At 35.6% G+C, this 20,838-nt stretch overlaps 1 long non-coding RNA gene across 1 annotated transcript in view; it reads left to right on the plus strand.

Moving 5' to 3' along the window:
* LOC141275765 (uncharacterized) overlaps nucleotides 1-20,838 on the plus strand; it is a 659,185-nt gene that overhangs the window by 253,193 nt on the left and 385,154 nt on the right. Inside the window, exon 3 of the long non-coding RNA XR_012324053.1 lies at nucleotides 1,646-1,959. This is a non-coding gene — a long non-coding RNA (uncharacterized lncRNA). The remainder of the gene's footprint in view (nucleotides 1-1,645; nucleotides 1,960-20,838) is intronic.

Here is a 20,838-nt window from a genome sequence, read left to right on the forward strand (position 1 = left end):
AATAGAAAATTCTGCAGTGCCTCAAGATATACTCCAGCACCTCTGTGGCTTCTAGATCTATAAGCAGACTCAGATTTTCCTAGGCTTTAGGATGTTGGGTACACAATGTCATTAGTAAGAGTTATCTTATGCACCAAACTAATTGCAAGACTTTTACAGTTGAAGAGGCATATGTATGAGAACATATCCTAAAAGTAGAAGGAGAGGATAGAAGGATGTGATGTTGGAGTGGATTGAATTCATTAATATAACCACACTTAACTAGAAATTGTGGAGGTAATTAATTAACTTGAGAAACTTGGAGTGGATCTAGCAGTTTCTTGGATTGGTTCACTGGACTCTGGACACAAAGGTAAATTAAGTTGACGTGTCAGAATTTCCTGGATATATGGTAGAGAAAGACACACTAAGGTTTAGAGAGATTGGATGCTAGGATGTATTTACTACGTATGGCCTGCTCTGCTCTTCAATCCTCTCCTATGTCCTCCAGGTGGACACAGAATCTTTGACAAATATATTATTAAGAGGAGCATAAGCATCCTTGAAGAGCTCTGAGGTGACTGTTTCCTGAAGATCAGCAATGACAGTGGGAGAAGTTGCCACTAAAATGGGCACTCTGAATTCAGTGGGATAATGGGATCCCAGAGTGGCAGGGACCAAGTGGCAACAATTAACCTGCAGTGAAATGGTAGGCATGATTACTGCATGGATAGCAGGGTTGATACAGTTAGTCAGAATGGTTTGACCTTCAGGAACCTTTGACTAATTGATTCAGGTGTCTCTACTACTGAAATAGATGGGTACCCTACCATATAGCCTTTTATTTGATTTGTATAAATAGACAAATTCTAAGTCTGGTAAAAAAAAGTTAACTTGAATTAGCACAAAATAGAGTTAAGGATCTTTAACCAATACCCAAACTTGAACTTGTAAAGAAGTTGAGAGTCACTTGAAAATCTTTTTCTTTCTTGTATCACCCTCTCACCTAATAAAATATTAATTGATAATGATTAACCTTAAATCTCAATATGTAAGTACAGGATACTGAAGGAGAGGTATGAGCCAACTTAGTGAAGAACTATTACTCAAGTTGATTATCAAAAGGAAAGAATGGAGAGATAACCAATAAGGACCTACTGTATAGCACAGAGAACTCTACTCAATATTCTGTAATAACATATATGGAAAAGAATCTGAAAAAAGAATGAATATATGTATAACTGAATCACTATGCTGTACACCTGAAAGTAACACAACACTGTAAATCAACTACACTCCAATAAAATAAAAAAAAAATTTTAAAAAGGAAAGAATGGGGAAAATCCCGGTAAGAAGGATGAGTCCTACTTGGAGTGGAAAAACAGACATACAGGTGGAAAAAAGACATACAGGATGTTTTGCATCTTCCTTTAAAAAGATAGCCACTGTATTTTTGGTTTTATGAATATAGTTGTACTCTTTTAGTGGAATCATAATTTTGCTACTGTTTTACTTAGAATTAGATATGATTAAAATATGTATGTGTGGATATCAAGTTGACAGGAGGTTGGACTGTGCTGGATTGTGTTTTGTCAACTTGTAGTTACTGTCCCAGTCTAAAGCTAGAAAAATATTTACCACAATTCCTTTTCCTTATTGGTTTCAGGTTGGCACTGACTGAGGGAGGAATTTGCATGAGATTGGAAGATGGAAGTATAGCAGAAGCCATTGCTCTCAGAAGGTTGATGTATAGATGCCTGGCAGTCTCCAGCTTCCAGATCATCCTCCCCACTACTAGTCTAGTTAAACAACAGTGGCCTCAAGCACTAGAGTACACTTTCAATAGAAATGACAGCTTCCAAAGACCTCTCCATGAGCTCTCCTTTTGTGGGTCCACTTCAGCAGCCAGAAGAGTATGGCTGGAGGAATTTTCCTGCAAGCTCCGAGTTGCCCAATCAAGTCAGTGTAGAGGCTGTGATGGTGAGTGACTTTCTTTATTTCTCCAACTCCTGTCTTCCACACCTCAATTTTTCCAGCAGTAATTTCTATTTTCCCCACTATAGTTTTAACTCTCTCTTTTCCTGGCTTAACATTGACTGATTGATACAATTAGTATTTTAATAATATTTAATGATACCAGATTTCTTATTTATACTGCTATGCAATGAAGTAGTCTCTCTATGGACCATCATTATCACATACTCATGAAATGCAGTGGATAATAAAACTCTGCCCTAAAAGTGGTCACTAACTAAAAGAGGAAATATATTATTAACACATATTATATCTACATTTGTATAGCTTGACTATGATTTTCTCAGTGACATCTTGCAAATATTGACTACGTCATTAATATTTGATTGATATTTGTAACTCCACTAATAAGCCGTTTACTACTCTTACAAATACTATGGTTTCACATATTTTTCATAATTATGTAAAGGGTATGTTAGTTTGAAGGTAAAATGCCTGCTTCCAAAATTATAGATTATGACAGAATTCAATGATAGATTTTATTTATTTATGACTTCCGTTCCTAATTATTTCGAATGTTTGAAATCCATTGTACCATCACCATCTGACTATTCACTGGAAGAGTCACTAAAACAGAAAGCATTAGCTGTGTTTGCAATAAACACATAAGCAAACAAACAAGCAAGTTAAATCAGTACTTTAAAAATGTTAGAAATAACTATGCACAATAGTCTTTTCGAAATGGCCCAAAGTTATTTCTATGTTTTTCTTTTAGAAAGCAAGCAGTCTTAGTTCCTTTGCTCTTAGACAAGAAAAATCTGTTTATCTTTGATATTTTCATAACACTGGCCATATTGTATTTAATGTTATACTGTTCTAAAACTTGCTTGGACAGTAATACCTCCTACAAAGGTCATGACTTTAGAAGATGCGTGAAGTGAAGTTAGTGGCACAAAACAGTGGGTAGTAAAGCATCATACAAGTCAGTGATTAACAAGGTCAATTGCTTCATATCTATTTGTGGTTCAGCACAGCTGGAGTGAAAAAAATGATAATGTTTGACTGGCAGTGTGCAGCAGTGTAATGTGGAATAATAAGGGAGCTGAAATCATCAGTTTACAAAAACTGTTAGTCTGACTAGGCAAACACGAAAAGAAAAGGCAAGTTGTCAAAAACAAAGATGGGGAAAAATCCATGTGAGAAATACAATGATGGAATACAAAAGTGCATGCCCCATATTCCTTTAAACAGCAGACCTGGAATACTAAAGTTGGTATTAAGTTCTGATTTAAACTGGTATATTGAACTTTCTTTGAAAGTGGCAAGCTCTACTTTCTTCCATCGTCAATCCCGTGAGCAAAAATAGGACATTTTTATGTTGGCAACCCGAATACAAATTTTATTTGAGAAACAGCCATAAGAGCTTTAACTACTAAATGGATTATACTAGCGTTTCTTACATCATATATCTCAGGACTAATCTCAAACAGCAAGGGTTTTTGTTGTGTTTTCTGTTTTTCTCTGTAAAACGGGTTATACCAACACATGTAAACATACATAAATCCATGTAAACTTTAGGGAAATAATTGTGAGAGATGGAGATTTTTATGTAGTGTTATGTCTTGTAAAAATAGCTTCAACATTGAGAGAGAGATCTAGCTGTCAATTATGATGTTGCTCTGCCCTTTTCTGCAGTTTCCAAAGTCTTTGAGGATATTTATATACTCTGACTTCTTAACCATTCATTTAGCTCTGATACCCAGAGAAGCAAAGTGCCCATTGACATCAGCGAGGGGTTTACTTGCACTAACAGCTGAAATGAAGTGCCCAGGGGAAGCTTTTTTCTAAAGAAAGTATTCATAAGGTGCATGGAGTTTTTCAAGGAGTCAGAGCTACCCTGTACTTGCAATCATTTGCTCTTTGTACTTGTCTGGGGCCGCCCAATCAATTATAGGAACATTAAAATGGAGAAGTGCTCAGCTAATGGTGCATAATGTTGGAGGTGTAGCCCTCTGCTTTTGTCTTCTTTGCACATTTGCTTTTTGATGTGAGAAATCAATTAAGATGACTAGCAAAACACACCACAGACATTCTGAAGAAGTCTTTTCCTTCTCTTTTATGTGTTTGAGAGAGCTTCCCAATCATTAACTAAGTCATAGTCACTAAGCCTCTCCTATTAATTGTCTCCTTTTCACCTTTATGGGTGAGGCAATTGACTTTCATTTAGTAAAATGCATTTGTCATTTTCAGAGATGATCAGAGAATACCATGTGGGTGGGCATCTGTGCAGCTTAAGATCTCCTCTGGAAAGAGATTCCCATGTATAAATATTCACTAAAACAGGAAAGTTGTCAAAATATATTCTTTGAGTTTATACCCACAGGTTAAGCCTGGATTTCTCATCCATATTCGTAGGAATTAGAAACATTAGGACAAGTTTTCCTATCTTTAGGGAAAAAAAAACAAAAAATTTATGGTAACCCACTTATTTAGGAGAAGGGAGGATTACAGTTGGGCAGAAAAGAAATGAAATGGTAACTGTTTCTATTTTCATGGAAGATTTTTATCGATTAGATATTGAATCTTGATTTTATACCTATCAAGTTAGTGTCCAGTGTAAATAAAAGAATAAAATCAATCTTATAGATAGAATAAACGACAAGACTTTAAATCAGCTGTTCACATTGTGACCAGTGTATTAGACCAATGTATTAGTGATAGCACATCTGCTAGTAGTATGTATAAAAATAAAACATGATACAATATCAAGCTCATTTTACATTGCTAGTCATAATTTTTATATACTTTCATTTTATTTGTTCCTTAGCCAAACATAATTTCTTTCCAGCTCTGCAGTTTTAGACTACTTTTCATGGCTTGTATAAATAGCAGCAGTGTGTAGAATGTGAGTCCTGTTTCAAATTGATTACTCCAAATATGGGTAGGTTATGGTCTCTCTCTACCTTCCTATTTACCCCATTATAAACAACTGATTTTACTATAGGAAGGTATTTTTCAATGGTTGTCCAGTAAATACCTGACACTTTACCTATAAATGATCCTTTCTCTTTGCCTTGCAATTGATTAATTATGTTTGCTGTGAAGGTATTTAAGGTATCAGGGTTGTGAAGAGAGGGGAGGGAAGGAATAAGAAAATGATTTATAAAACCTTGGACTTTGGATTTCTATCAGTTAAAGGCAGGCTGAACAAAAGAAAGTTCCCAGAGCTAGGGAAGGTCTAGTTTACTCAGTAGAGCAAAACTGAAATCAATGAAAAATTTCCTTTAAAAACAGATTTTTCATTTTGTAGTGATGTTCTGTGCATGATCTCTAGGAAGCATTTTACATGTAGTACATTAGAAAAGGTTTTCTGTCCCCTGGGAAATAACAACCCCAGTAGAAAAAGTTACATCGTCCTTTAGTTGCTGAGATGGAGAATGTCAGACAAACCTTGTTGTTCTCGTTCTGTCTTGCAACACAAGCTAGATTTCTGACAAGCTGTCAAGTTGCCCAAAGGTTTGCATACCCTTCTTCCTTGTAGGTGTTGCCTTCTCCAGTGTGAACTGAAATAGGAAATATATCTAAAAACAGGATGGAGAGCATGATGTAATTAAGGTTTTTCTGATCATCTATTCTTTGCTGAGGGAAGAGCTCAGTTATTTCACAGGACTCGTTTGAAATGCTTTGCAGTGTGAATCATAGCACCCTGGAGGTTCTTATCTGGAACTCTGTTGTGCTCTTTCGTAAATTTGGTCCTGGAAATTTTGGAACAGACACATGAAAGATGCTGGCTAAATGATTTGGTGGAATGTCACCTTCAACTTTTTTTTACAGTAATGTATCCCTGAATAAATACTTTTGGCCTATTGAACAAATTTCTGATATTTTGCATTTTACAGCTTTTCTTTTGTCCTTTCTTTAAAAACAGCCACAGAAGACTCTTTTTGAGTATTTTCTTCTTCAAACTCATTTTAAAGAGTTAATGTTTCTTTTTATTCCACTGTTTTTAAGATTTTAGTTATCATAGCTGTGACTTGACTCTAATTGGAAAAAGAATATGTGTATAAAAGTGTAGCTATCCTGTAGTGAGCATTACCACAGAGAATGAATATCTGAGCAGAAAGAAAAAAAGGTTATGCGATATGCTGTTCAGAAATGGCATTAGGGGTATTTCAGGACTGATCTGGGCGAGGGGTTTGAGGCACCTGAATGAGCCCTGTGTACTTTGGAGGCCTTCAAAGTGAAAGGCATGGAGTAGTATTTATTGATCTCTGACACTGACCTCATTCTAACCTCATCTTTCTGTGAGCTTTGCAGTCTCTAACCTGCAAAGGGAAGTATATCTCCTTTCTTGTTTTTGAAGAGTCAAATAATGGCTCTAGGAGAAATTTTTTTTTTTAAGATTTTATTTAAATCAGTGAGTCAGTAAAAAGCCAAAACATTTTCTTTTTCAAGACTTAGAGTTGTGATCTTTATTTACTTTAATCAAGGTAGTTGTGTTTTAGTTGTGTTAGCTACTGTGTGAGGGAGGCTGGATGTTTGAGATCGGTCTCTCATTTCTGCTGCTGCCATTGCAGCTCGTTTGTTCCTGTGCACACCTTAGGAACTTGGAAGGTTTGCTAATTGACTGTTGCTCAGTACATTGTGTGAGTGTGTGTGTGTGTGTGTGTGTGTGTGTGTGTGTGTGTGTGTGAATACACACATACATGCTTGCATTTGCACACAAGTTGAAAATACTGAAATCAAATCTTATTCTTTTAGAGGCTTGTCAAGTGGACAAAAAGTGAAAATGTAAGTTGTATGAATTACTAGTCTGTGTGTACTTTGTAAAAATATTGTCTTAGACATGTACCTTTGTGTGTACTCTGTTTAAGAAAAGGGTACATTTATTAGGTGATAGCACTGTATAGGCTGAGAACATGATCTTGCACATATACATTATCATTCATTGTCCTTCTGGAAAAACTTATCAAATAATATATGTCTTCAAACCGCCCCCCCAGCCCCTTTTAGCTTGGCAAACCCGTCTTATGGTTTCTTATGCATGGCGCACCTGAATATGGTATTTCTTAGAAATATGTGGAGAAATTTTTTATTTTAGGAAGGTCCTGTGATTTAGGACTCAAGGTCAGTGGAAATGCTATCACTCACTTATACTTCCAGGGGCTTTATACTTTGCATTGTGGTCTTCGCAGACATGATTTTCTAGTGGTAGGCCATGCAGATACCTTCCTCATTTTCTAGATGAGGAAACAGAGACTCGGGAGCAAATGGCTGACATGATAGCATCAGGACCAGTTATCAGGTGTCCTGGCAACAAGTCAGTGTCTAGCTCTGAAGAGCTTCCTGGTTATTTTTGCTCAAGTAACTGAGTAGAAATGAACTATTCTTATTTTCTAAAACAAACAACAAACTAAAAAAATAAGACCTATACGAAAGACTTGGGGGAATCTGCCTAAGGAATAATTGCTAGAAGTTGAAGTTAATACAGAAATGAAAATATACACTAACACTTTAATGTTTAATGTCCCCAGTATCTTTTTACGCCAGAAGTCCTTACCATTATCAGTGATTAATTGGATAAATAAAATGAGTACAAATGTTTGCATTTGACCCTATTGGAAACTGAAAATCCTTTCCAAATCCAAATGGCTGATATAGTGAACAAATAAAATTTCAAATCCCTCAGAAAGCTTAAGTTGGGTTTTGAAGGCAGAAGCATTTTCCCCATAATGAAATTAGTAGTTTCATTTATAATTTATTAATTACACTGCATTTCTCTACATAAATAGACAAAGAGTTAATACAAATAAACATTGCCTTCAAGCTTTACTGAATATTAGAATAGCTTTTGATGAAGAATATTGAATGAAAATACAGTATAAAGTTTACTACATAAACTAAACTATAAAAAAATAATAGGATATAATAATAGGTAGAACAATATATGTCTTCATTTGAAGTGACAAATTACAGCAGCAGTAGCCCATATTTAAATATCTTTTTCTTATAATTAAAAAACTCAGCAAAAAAATAAAAACTCATTATTGCTTACAAATATATGTGATTCCAAATATACACATCCTAAAAAAATAAATAAAAATAGTCTTTATAGTCAATGCCAAAAGTAAATGACAGCTTAGAGTTAGTGACTAAAATAATCTAAAGGCTCTCTGTATTTGTAAGGAACCTCAGGATCTTATAATTTATTAAATTGTTCCACAGTCAAGAATGACCTTCATTAAACTCCTTAAGCTAAATCCAGTGATGTTAGGTTCCTGGTAAGAATATCCAGCAGTGACAGCCAATATTCTACTGTTTTCTTGATTCCATTATTTCAATAAATTTATTTTAAAAGATCATATTAACCAAACTGTAAAATATTTAAATGTCTTTCCTTGTGGAAACATTGAATTTTAGTGACCAAGAACCAAGTTTGGGTTTTTTGTTTGTTTGTTTTTGCGGTATCCGGGCCTCTCACTGTTGTGGCCTCTCTGGTTGCGGAGCAAAGGCTCCGGACGCGCAGACTCAGAGGCCATGGCTCACGGGACCAGCCGCTCCGCGGCATGTGGGATCTTCCTGGACCGGGGCACGAAACCGTGTCCCCTGCTTTGGCAGGCGGACTCTCAACCACTGCACCACCAGGGAAGCCCCCAAGTTTGGTTTTTATTCCTAGATTCATAGGTGAGAACTAGGAGTCATTGTGAGGGATATGATTACAGTCAAATTTCTAATTTTATTAATGAGTCTGCTGAATTTATTTCTTAATAATTTGATGTAAATAGTTTTAAGCTTCTTATTAAGTAAAATTTTAGTACTTAGAGGCTTGGACTTTGGTTAGCAGCTGGATTTGAATCCTTGCTCGACCTCTAACTATCTGAGAGAATAGAGTAAATCTAGTAACTTCTTTTAATCCACATGTGATAAAAATGTAGATAAAAATAACACTGATCTTAAGGATTTGTTGTATTAAATAAATTAAGTACCCATTAAATTATTTTATTCATTCATTTAACACATGTATTTAAATTGCTTTCAGAATTCTCTTCTCTGTGCTATTTCTGCTATATCTAAAGCTACCATTGTATTTTCCTCCATTTTTTGTGCATAACATCTTGAAAGAGTTTTCTACATTCAAAGCCATTTCCACATGGGTGCTAACTCACAAAACTCTCACTTTTCATCCCTTCTTTAGCATCTGCATCAAACACTGAAATGAAATTTTTTCAGAGATTCCCAACCTTATAGGGTATTGTTTCAATCTTTTTGTCTCTCGACTTGTCTGCCTTATGAGTTAATTTGCTATCCACTACTTTCTGAAAGGTCTGCTGTGATTTCTATGGCATTGCGCTCTCCTCCACCTTCTCCTGCTTTTAAAAAGCAACATGACTTAGTGGTTTGAGAGAGCAGATTCTTGAACTAAATAGCCTTCAAATCTTAGTCCACATTACTAGCTGTATGACCCTAAGGAAGTTACTTAAAATCTCTGCTTCTTATTCTGTGCAATGAAGCTGACTGATATGTCAGGAGAATAAAATGAGTTACATGTAAAATGTTCAGAATGGTGTCTTTCACATAAGCATTCTCTATTATCTTTTCTTATACAATATAATCTCAATTATTTATGTATAAAAAAAGAAATCAAAATAATCTACCATAAAGTTTATTATTAATTTGTGGAATATTATAATTTTTTCCTTCTTTGCACTTTTCTACATTTTTTCTTATATTCTGCAATGAGAATCAATCACAGTAAAATAAGAAAACACCACATTTTAAACAAATTGTCAAAGTAATCAAAAGTAAACCTTAGGGCTTCCCTGGTGGCGCAGTGGTTGAGAGTCCGCCTGCCGATGCAGGGGACACGGGTTCGTGCCCCGGTCCGGGAAGATCCCACATGCCACGGAGCGGCTGGGCCCATGAGCCATGGCCGCTGAGCCTGCGCGTCCGGAGCCTGTGCTCCGCAACGGGAGAGGCCACAACAGTGAGAGGCCCGCATACCGCAAAAAAAGAAAAAAAAAAAAAGAATAAAGGCTAGACTTCCAGAAGGCTTCATTTAAAAAAAAAAAGAAATAGACATTATTTTAACTAAATACACAATCCAATATTCACTAGTATATTTCAATTTTTATACACCTTCCTCTGCTCTATCCCTTCCCATCTCACATGAATGGGATTTTATGAAATTCTCAAACTTAAATGAGGTGACAACACTGGCAAATTGATGGTCTGTATCTTTCCTCACCTTCTACCTCAGGCAGTAATAACTTCTCTTTGGATGTTGCCTACAGCCTGGAGTCTAGAGGAGCATGCTGCCCCTTGACAAGCCACAGATCTCTATTTGATTTAATCGTTAAGAATGTGGGCTCTGGAGCCAAGAGCTGTACCTGGAACACAAGGCCCACCACTGTTTAGCTCAATGTTTCAGTTTCTTCATCTGTAAAATGGGATAATAATAGTAACTACCTAATAATGCTGTGATTATTAACAGAATAAATGTAAGTTGAGTGCTAAAAACAGTATCTGGAGATTTTTAAGAACTCAGTGAATATCCTCCTTATCTGTCTGCTCTTTTTCCTTCTATGTATCCTTTTATCCTACCTCTTATGGTAACACATTATAATCTTTACCTTTCCTTTTTTTTTTCTTCTAATCTCTTCCTCTTTCCCATTAAAATTCACTCATTTTGTGTATCACTTCAAGGATTTACTGGACTCCAGTGATTTAAAGAGAAAGCATGTATCACTCCTCTTATTACCTCTTTATTAAGTCATGTAGGAACTTGATGGATTAACATGCTAGCTGTCTAAGAAGTGCTAAAATTAAAGGGTTGAAATTAAACTTAGATACTTTTGGTCCAATTGTAGGCTGGTCAGAAAGATATAGAGAGGCAGTATCTTTTAAAATATGTTATCTTATACATGGTTGTTAACCATAACTTGTTTACTACTACTGCTGCTACTGTGCTACTATTACTATTACTAATGCCACCACCACCACCCCACCATTCCATTTGTATTCTGCTACTGAAAAAAATAATAAATGCTGTAATTTATTATGTCCTTGTCCTACTCCTGGAATGTGCTATGCATATGTTACCTCACGTGGCAAAAGGATTTGCAGATATGATTAAGAATCTTGAATCGGGGATATTATCCTGGATTATCCAGCTGGGTCTAATGTGATCACAGGGGGCCTTATATAAAGAGAGAGGCAGAAGACCAGAGCAACAGAAAGTGATATTGTTAGTGCAAGTTTGTGTGCCGAATGCGCAGCGAGGCCAAACAAACTGAAACATTGACGTTTGGAGCAGAGAGTTTCATTGCAGGGCCATGCAAGGAGATGGGTGCCTCATGCCCTAAAAAGCCCTGAGCTCCCCGAAGGATTTTGGCAAAGCATTTTTAAAAGCCAGGTAAGGGTGGGGGTGGGGGGTGGGTGGGGGGTTGGGGGGTGTAGGCCACAGGGTAAGTGATCAGCTTGTACACAGTTCTCTGACTGGCTGATGGTGAGGTCACAGGATGGTGTCATAGGGGTTAACATTATCTATCCTTAGGCTCCAGGAGGCTTGGGGCTATGTGCTCATGGTCATCAAGTAGTTAACATCTTCCATTTGGTAGGGAGTTTTCGCATCTATAAAACAACTCAGGAAATGTGCATCAAATACAGTTATCTAGGTACTTCAGAGAGGAATTAAAGCAGAGGATATGGGGGAAAGATCCTACATTACTGGCTTTGCAGATGGAGCAAGGCACCAGGAGTCAATGAAAGGAAGGCATGTAGCTCTAGGAGCCAGAGAAGGCAAGGAAAAGGATTTTCCTCTCAGAGCTTCTAGAAGGAACCAGCCCTGCTGACACCTTGAGTCTAGCCCAGTCAAACTGATTTTGGATTTCTGACCTTTAGAACTGTATGAGAATAAATCTATGTTGTTTTGGGGTTTTTTTTTGCGGTATGCGGGCCTCTCACTGTCGTGGCCTCTCCCGTTGCGGAGCACAGGCTCCGGACACGCAGCCTCAGCGGCCATGGCTCACGGGCCCAGCCGCTCCGCGGCATGTGGGATCTTCCCAGACCGGGGCACGAACCCGTGTCCCCTGCATTGGCAGGTGGACTCTCAACCACTGCACCACCAGGGAAGCCCAATCTATGTTGTTTTAAGACACCAATTTTGTGGTAATTCAATACAGTACTAGTAGGAAATGTATAAAACCATTTTCTATGTGCCAAGCTTTGGACTTGGCATGCATAATCTCAACACTCACAACAATCCTGTGATATCCTGGCTTAGAAGAAGGGCATCCAGTTTGTATACCAGGTGTACCCAGCCCTTAGTGTTTATGAAGTGCACACTCTACACAGTTGTACACAGTAGTCCTGATGATCGGATTCTAGGTCCAGCAGCAGATTTTTAGAGGCCATATTCTTCATCTAAAAATAAAGCACTTGTTTATTCAAACTGGAATTTTATTTTAGGCTAGATAGGTGATATGTTAAACCACTTTGAAGTCACCTTTATATTCTAATGTTCAGCCTAAGAAATTAAAGTTCTGAACAAATTGCATTTTTCTGTAGCACAAATAGAGAATAAAGACATCTCCTAAGGTAGCTTCTGGATAGACATCATAGAAATAGAGATGATCTGAAAAATAAAGGAAAGCTCAGAATGAAACACAAAGTTGCAAACTTGCATATATGAACAACTCAACTATTGGCTCAGTCTGAGAAAAGAAATATCTCCAGAGGTTGCAGAATTCCATTATGAATTTGTAGAAAGTTATTATGTCATGAAGTACACATCTTTTACATTTTCCTTTTGACACATGCAGATAAAGAAATTCCTGGTGTGATTGCATTTGTGGAAGAGTTGATGGCTGGGTGTTAAAATGTGAAAAGTGACAGCGATTCTTCAGGGAGAAAAAAAAAACCCTTCAGAATACTGATGAGAGAAGATAGTATGAAAATAGACTTGGTAGGCATGGCTTTTATTTTCCTATCTTAACTTTGACAAAAACATCACATCCTGAAAATGGTACCTACAATTGATAAGAAAAGGCCAAACTGTGTGTGTGTATGTTTTTTGTTTTTTTTTTTTTTACAGAATATTATATTCAAATAATGGGCTTTTTCTACAGTCTCTTAGTTTGCATTAGTTTCGAAAAAATATCATGCACAACTCATGAATATTCTGATTTCTAGTACATACTAACTTACGATTTTTGTAAATGGTCACAGGTGCAGATTTTTGCATGAGCAATGACACTGCTGTGAATGGAAACACTATGCATTTAGGAAAAGGGAAGAGGTGATATGGTTTTATAAATGTGTAGAGAGTGAATCTTTGTACAGTAAGTCTCCTACACGTGAAACTTCAAGTTGCGAACTTTCAAAGATGCAAACACGCGTTCCCATGTCTAATCATGTAAGTTAGTTCACGTGTTTGGCGTACACTGTCACATGCATGCATCTTCTAAAAGTGGTTGTGCTTTTGTGTACTTTATTGTACAATACTGTATAGAGTACAGTAGTACAGTATCTTTATTTCCAGCCCAGGATGTCCAGAAGCAAGCGTAAAAGCAGTGGTGATGTAGCTGGTACTGTATTGTACTTTTCAAGGTATGGTACTGTATTGTAATTTTCAAGGTACTGTACTATATAAGATTAAAAATGTTTTATTTTTTGTGTTTATTTTTTATGTATTATTTGCGTGAAAAGTATTATAAACCTATTACAGTACAGTACTATATAGCCTATTGTGTTAGTTGGGTACCTAGCCTAAGTTTGGTGGATTTACGAACAAATTGGACTTACAAACTTGCTCTCAGAATGGAACTTGTTCATATGTAGGGGACTTACTGTACTTTATTCACAATTTACATGTGAACTGAAATGACACTGTGAATTTGGTGTCTAAAGTAAAGAAGGGACATGGAAATTTTAAATTGTCAGCTGCTTTTATACAGATTTTGGAGGAATGTTTACATGCATGCTAGAGAGTATATTTCAATAGTTTTACACTTGGAAACAAGGAGGAGTTTATATCAGGTAAGGAATTTGGTACTTTGAATATTGGATTTACTCTGATGGAGCACAAACAGACTTGCATCTGGTTAGTATTTTCAGTCAAGACCTCCAAGAAAAAGATAATGAGAAAAATTTGAGACTGTGGTTGAAGGACCTGTTAGAAATATGTCTACCAGGTAGGAGGTGCCTAGCAGATAGACAGGTACTCCCATAATATTTTGGCATAGAATTTCTTGTTCAGTTTATTTCCAGATATGATTCTTCCTGAGGAAGCGTTTTTTTGTTATTTAATGCTTATTTATTTTACCTGGGGAATTGGATTCTATGATTTTATTATAGTTACAAGGCAAACTTTTGCAATTACAAATTCTGTTCTACTTGAAATGATACTCTCCCTCTAATAATACTAATATCTATATCAGGTGCTATAAACATGTAAACAACTGTGTGATGCTTTATCTGCATTATCTCTAATCCTAATAAAAAACTCTTTAATATGGATATTATTTAACACCCATCTCAGTACTATTTTACATGACTATTTCTCATGTAATTGGTTTATGACATAATGTCAGATGGCACATTCCTGTTTTCTTATTTGAAATAATGTACAAGTACTCTTATGAAGAAAATTGTATTTAGGAGTTGAACTTAGCAAAAATAATAAACAATGCCTATAACAGCTAGTAAATATATAGACTAAACAATGTGATGAGAACTCTCAGATAACTCAGACTGTAAAATCTTTTTCGTGTCAGCAGATATCATTGCCCTTTTCTCCATTTGCATGTAAGCCTATGAGTCCTTGAGAGGTACTCGCTTCTGTGTTCAGGCTGAAACGTTGACAGATCTCCTAGGGATTCAGTACAGTATTTCAGTACTCTCCCAAACTATTCTGGACCCATCACTAGGGAAAGGAGTGTAGTTTATATTCAGAAATAGAATGGGCTTTGTGGTCTAGGGAAGAAGGAGTTCTTTTTGCCTCATCAAAGTTCAAGACTAGAAAAAAAATGGTGCTTAATTTTTTGAAGGTAACCATGAATTTCCCTTCAGACTTTTATCTGAGTCAACTGCGATCTTTCCTTTTCTGCATTGCTACCATCCTTCACCCCTTTCCCAGTAGCTCAGACTCCTCTGCCCTTGATCCTGCTTTCCTGGAAACTATAGGCCACAACTTTTAGTATCAATAGTTGTTACCTTAGCATGCTTCCACTTTAAGCACAAAGCCTCTCTGAATGTTCAGACACAAAACAATGAGTAGAGATTGTGGAAATTAGTTCATTTTTTGGAAAGTATTTCCTTTTATTGGCACTTGTTTCTTTCCCACACAAGTTAGCTTTCCAGCTTCACTACTAGCAAGAATCATTTCAAGCATCTTTCTTGCAACTTTTGTTCCTCCAAAAATCCAGATTCTGTTTCTTCTAGTATGTCTTATTAGAAAACCCACATTATCTTTCTATTTTCAGTTTTTCTGTGGCATTATAATATTATTCTCTTTATTTTACAGATAAGGTAACTGGTTCAGTGAGGTTCTCATTGGAAAAAAATGGAGCAATAAATTATCTAACTCATGGAATTATTGAGAAAATTAGATTACTTAATACGTATAAAGTACTCTACAAGAACTCAATAAATCTTAGCTATTGTTGTATCTTTATGTTCATTATTAAGGACATAGGTTAACCAGATAGTAAATGGTAGTATTGGTGTTTGAGTGGGTTCATTTCCACCATAACTTCCTTTTGGTGGAAACTACAATTTTTTGAAATGTACTATCTGATGATGCAAAACTTTCAGAAGGACACAATAAGATGGACTGTAGAGCAGCCATCTTCAACATATTTTACATTATTTTAACACATTACTTGTAAAATATTAAAAATAAGTAAACAAATGTTTTGGAATAAAATCAGTATGTAACATTTTAGCTGTTTAATAATCCCAGGATAAACAACTATTGATAAAAAAATGTATTTGAAATCAGAAGGACTTTCATTTGCTATCTTTCTTTTGTTTCTGTGGTCAGATTCATTTACTAGAATGACCCGGTGTTTGAAGTTAAACCTGACATTACCTCTTATCAGCTGTGATCTTAGGCAAGTTTCCTTATCTCTTTAAGTTTAATTTTTTCAACTGTAAAATAATGATCATTAAAATAGATCAGAATTAATCGAGCACTTGGGAAGTGTGTTCTAAGCACTTTACATTGATTATCTAAGATAATTCTCAGGACAAACCCTACAGAGCAGGGGTCTCAATCCTAGATACACATCAGAATCATGAGGTGATTCTCATGAAATAAGAAAAACAAGATTCTCAGGATGGGGCTGCGGGGTGGTGGCATGAGATACTTTTTGTTTCCAAGATTATTCTAACATGCAGCTCAAGTTGAGAAACATGAAAATAGAAGTAAATACTGTTATATCCCATTTTTAGAGGCTGAGCACATTCCTTGGCTTGTGGCCCCCTTCCATCTTCAAATCCAGGAGTGATTGGTCAAATTTTTCCCACATTGCATCACTTTGACGCTGACTCTTAATGCCTCTCACTCCCACTTTCAAGAATTCCTCAGCTAGTCCATTAGAATCTTCTTGTTTTAAAGTCAGCTGGTTAGCAACCTTAATTCCCCCTTTTATTGTGACATAATATATTCATAGATTCTTGGCGTTAGGATGTAGACATTTTTGTGGAGACGTTATTCTGCCTGGCACTGTCTCTGATGGTTTTTCTCTTCTCCAGGCATCTTAATATAGTTGTGCTCAAGGCTTAGTTGTCTTCTCTCTCCTATCTTCTTTCATGCTTTTGGTACTCTCATCTTTAAAAACCTGAAATGTCAATTATACATTGGAGTCTCAAATTTACATCTCTAGCCCCAGTTTTTTTTAACCTTCAAGACTAGAATATTCATGTACTTGACATCTGTGTTAGATATTAGTAGATATTTCTAACTCAGTGTATTCTAAATGGAAATCTTGATGTACACCTTACCATACCTCCCCCAGATTCACTTCACCCCATAACCTTCCTCATTTCATGTGATGGTAATTCCATTTTTCCTGTTTGCTTAAGTCAGTTATCCTAGAATTATCCCTGACTCTCGTCTTTCTCTTACACAGTATCTCTAGTCCATTGTCCATTAAAATCCTGTTGTTTATGTCTTCAAAATAGACTCGACATTTTCAGTAAAACAAGCACCTCTTGATTTTTAAGTCAAACTTGGGAGGATGTATATCTCTCTCAAAAAAACACTTTTCAGATGAATTTTACATAGGAAAAAATTATACCCACATTCCCAAAACTCAATTCAATAAAATGTTTAACATTTTAACAAGATATATCAACAAATACTTTAATACAATATTTAAAATTAAGATTTTAACAAATTGATGTGTGGGAAAAATCTTGAATACATTCCAAATACAATTTACAAAATGTCAGAATCATGTGGAGACGTTTAAAAAAGGATTTTCAATATGAAAACACTAATTCAAAAAGGTACATGCATCTCAGTGTTCATAGAAGCACTGCTTACAATAGCCAAGACATGGAAGCAACCCAAGTGCCCATCAATAGGCATTTGGATTAAGAAGATGTGTGTGTTATTACTCAACCATCAAAAAGATTTAAATACTGACTGCACCAATGTGGTTGGACCTAGAGAATATCATGCTTCGTAAAATAAGTCAGATAAGGACAAATACTATATGATATCACTTATATGTGAAATCTAAGAAATAATACAAATGAATGTATATACAAAACAAAAACAGATTCATAGACAGAAAACAAACTTTTAGTTACCATAGGGGAGAGATAAGGGAGAAGAGACAAATTAGGGGTACAGGATTAACAGATACAAACTTCTAAATACAAAATAGATAAACAACAAGGATTTACTGTATAACACAGGGATTTATATCAATTATCTTGTAATAACCTATGATGGAATATAATCTGCAAAAATACTGAATCACTATGCTATACACCTGAAACTAACACAATATTATAAATCAGCTATACTTCAATTTAAAAAAAGTTTCAGCAAAACAAATGACCCCTTGGATTTTTCTAGTACTAACCAATGAAATTACTGACAAAACAAATCATTGTCAATATTCATATTTACTGTTTGGTGATCACAAGCATTTTGCTCTCTAACATAGTAATTTATTACTTGTGTATAGTCTTTTTATTATGTTTTTGTTACTGTGCTTTGATAATACATTACGGTTTAAATAATTTAAAATAAAGAGAAAGAGTATTTGGAGGTAGAAAGTCTGACTTTCAGAGGTGGGTTAGTCACATTAAGAAGTCATTGTTCATACATCCAGAATCTGACCACTTTTCAGCACTTCCGCTGCTTCTGCCCTGGTATGAGCTGCCATTATTTCTCATTGGATTATACTGCAGTTAACTTTCCAATAGGTCTTGCTGTTTTAACCCCCTCACCTCTTTATACCAGTCTTTTCTCATGTTCCTTCTCTGCTCAAAACCCTCCAGTGAAAGCCAAAGTCCCTGCAATGGTCTACAAGGATCCATGTTATTGATATTTACCTCTCTCCCACCCTTACCACTTGGACTTGTTCCACTCTTTTCCCTCTGGGTGACTCTGTTCTAGCCACAGAGAATTCCTTCCTGTTTCTCAAACGCTCACACACTCTTAGGCCTTTTGTCTTCCTGTTCCCTGTACTTCTTCATAGCACCCTCTGGGTTAACATTCACTCCTGTTTTTTCCTCAAATCTCAACCTTATCATGAGGCTTATCCTGACTAGTGTATTTAATATTGCAACTTGCCTTCTCTACCACCCCATACTCCTCATCTTCCTTAAACCACTGTCTTTTCTTTTTCTTTTTCCTCTCATAGTATTTAACTTTTCTATCATGCTATATAATTCACTTATTATGTTTAGTGTTTTATTGCTTACCTGCCATCAGCTATAAGATCAGCTCCATGAGGGCAGAGCTTTTTGTTCATTGATAAATGTCAAGTACATAGAACAGTGCCAGACACCCTGACACATAGCTATGATCAATAATGAATTGTTAAGTTAACAATTGAATTAATAAATGAATTTTCCCAGTATTTCACTGTATAAGTGGAGCTGTATTTGAACACAGGCAGTCTACTGACTTCTGAGCCTGTGCACCTAAACTCTCTCTTTCCGTGTATATATGTGTGTATGTCGATGTATATATATACATATGTACATATACATACATATATATTTAAATTTATTATTTTACCTTGTAAACAATTTTAATAGAAAATTAATCATTATATATGGTACAAAATCTAAAACAGATATAATATGGATATAATAGATATAATATTTTATATAATATAATACTTTTAGGATGGAATAAGAGAAACTTTTACTGTGGGAAGCTGTTTCAACTTCAGAATAACTATTTTGAAGATTAAGTTATTTAATAATGTAAATGATTTAAAACATACTTGAAATAGAGTAGATGTTCAAAAGGGAAGCTGTTAATATTTATAAAACATGAACAATGATAGCTATTGATTAAGTGGCTTTAAGGATTCAACTCTATGATCTATGTAGACATTACTGCAATGTTAGTTCCCTCCCTTTCCCTCTAGCCCCTACATTCAAGTTCAACATACTGGAGTTTATAACCGTCACAATTTTCATTTTATGTTTAGTATGAAAACGTAGACTGAAGACAAAGACAGTTTCTTGTTAAAAAGGGAGTATGATGTGGTGGAAATTACACGGATTTGGCATCAATAAAAATGTCAATTTTTCACTTATTAATTCCAGTTTTCTCAACTGTAAATCAGGGATAATATTGCAAACCTTCTAGCACTGCTAACAAGATTAAGAATTAAGTAAGATTGTGTATGTCATTCTGCTAAACTCAAATTTCCTGCACTTGAGAGTGTGGGAAATATGTCCATAGTTTTGATCATTGTTTTCACTCAGTGCTGAAGAATTTTAAGCATCTTTTTTTTTGGAACTACATAGCAGCACAATTTATTCTTTGAAAAAAACCTTAGAAATACCTAGATAATTCATAAACCTATAATTCATAAACAGGAAAATTTTCTTTAATTATGATGCTTTTATTTTATTTTATTTTATTCGAAAAGAAAGTCACAAAAATTATAATCATCCTCATCAGTTCACTCAGTCCCATGTAATTCAGTTTTTTATCTTGATTTTTGTTAGCACTTTTATGAATTCATCAGTTTTCCATTAGAGTTCAGAAAATTCTTATTCATTCAGATCAGCAGTATAGTCAGTTACCAGAAACCTATACTTGTCAGAGTCTTTTCCATGAATTCTTTGAAGATGAAAACCTTTAACAGGAACATTTTTGCAAAAGCATCAGAGTACACCCAGAACTGTCTGCAAAGGACAAAAGACTTAAAAATGACCATGGTTAAAGATTTGATGAAAGTTCATAATAATGAAATTGACAAGGAAATTTAGTTATTTCTGAGCCTTATATTTAGGTCTCTAATCCATTTTGAGTTTATTTTTGTGTATGGCATTAGGGAGTGTTCTAATTTCATTCTTTTACATGTAGCTGTCCAGTTTTCCTAGCACCACTTATTGAAGAGACTGTCTTTTCTCCATTGTATATCTTTGCCTCCTTTGTCATAGATTAGTTGACCATAGGTATGTAGGTATATCTCTGGGCTTTCTGTCGTGTTCCATTGATCTATGTTTCTGTTTTTGTGCCAGTACCATATTGTCTTGATTACTGTAGCTTTGTAGTATAGTATGAAGTCAGGGAGTCTGATTACTCCAGCTCCATGTTTTTCCCTCAAGACTTCTTTGGCTCTTCGGGGTCTTTTGTGTCTCCATACAAATTTTAAGATGATTTGTTCTAGTTCCATAAGA

The sequence above is a fragment of the Tursiops truncatus genome, chromosome 11 (assembly GCF_011762595.2).
Source record: "Tursiops truncatus isolate mTurTru1 chromosome 11, mTurTru1.mat.Y, whole genome shotgun sequence".
Lineage (NCBI taxonomy): Eukaryota > Metazoa > Chordata > Mammalia > Artiodactyla > Delphinidae > Tursiops > Tursiops truncatus.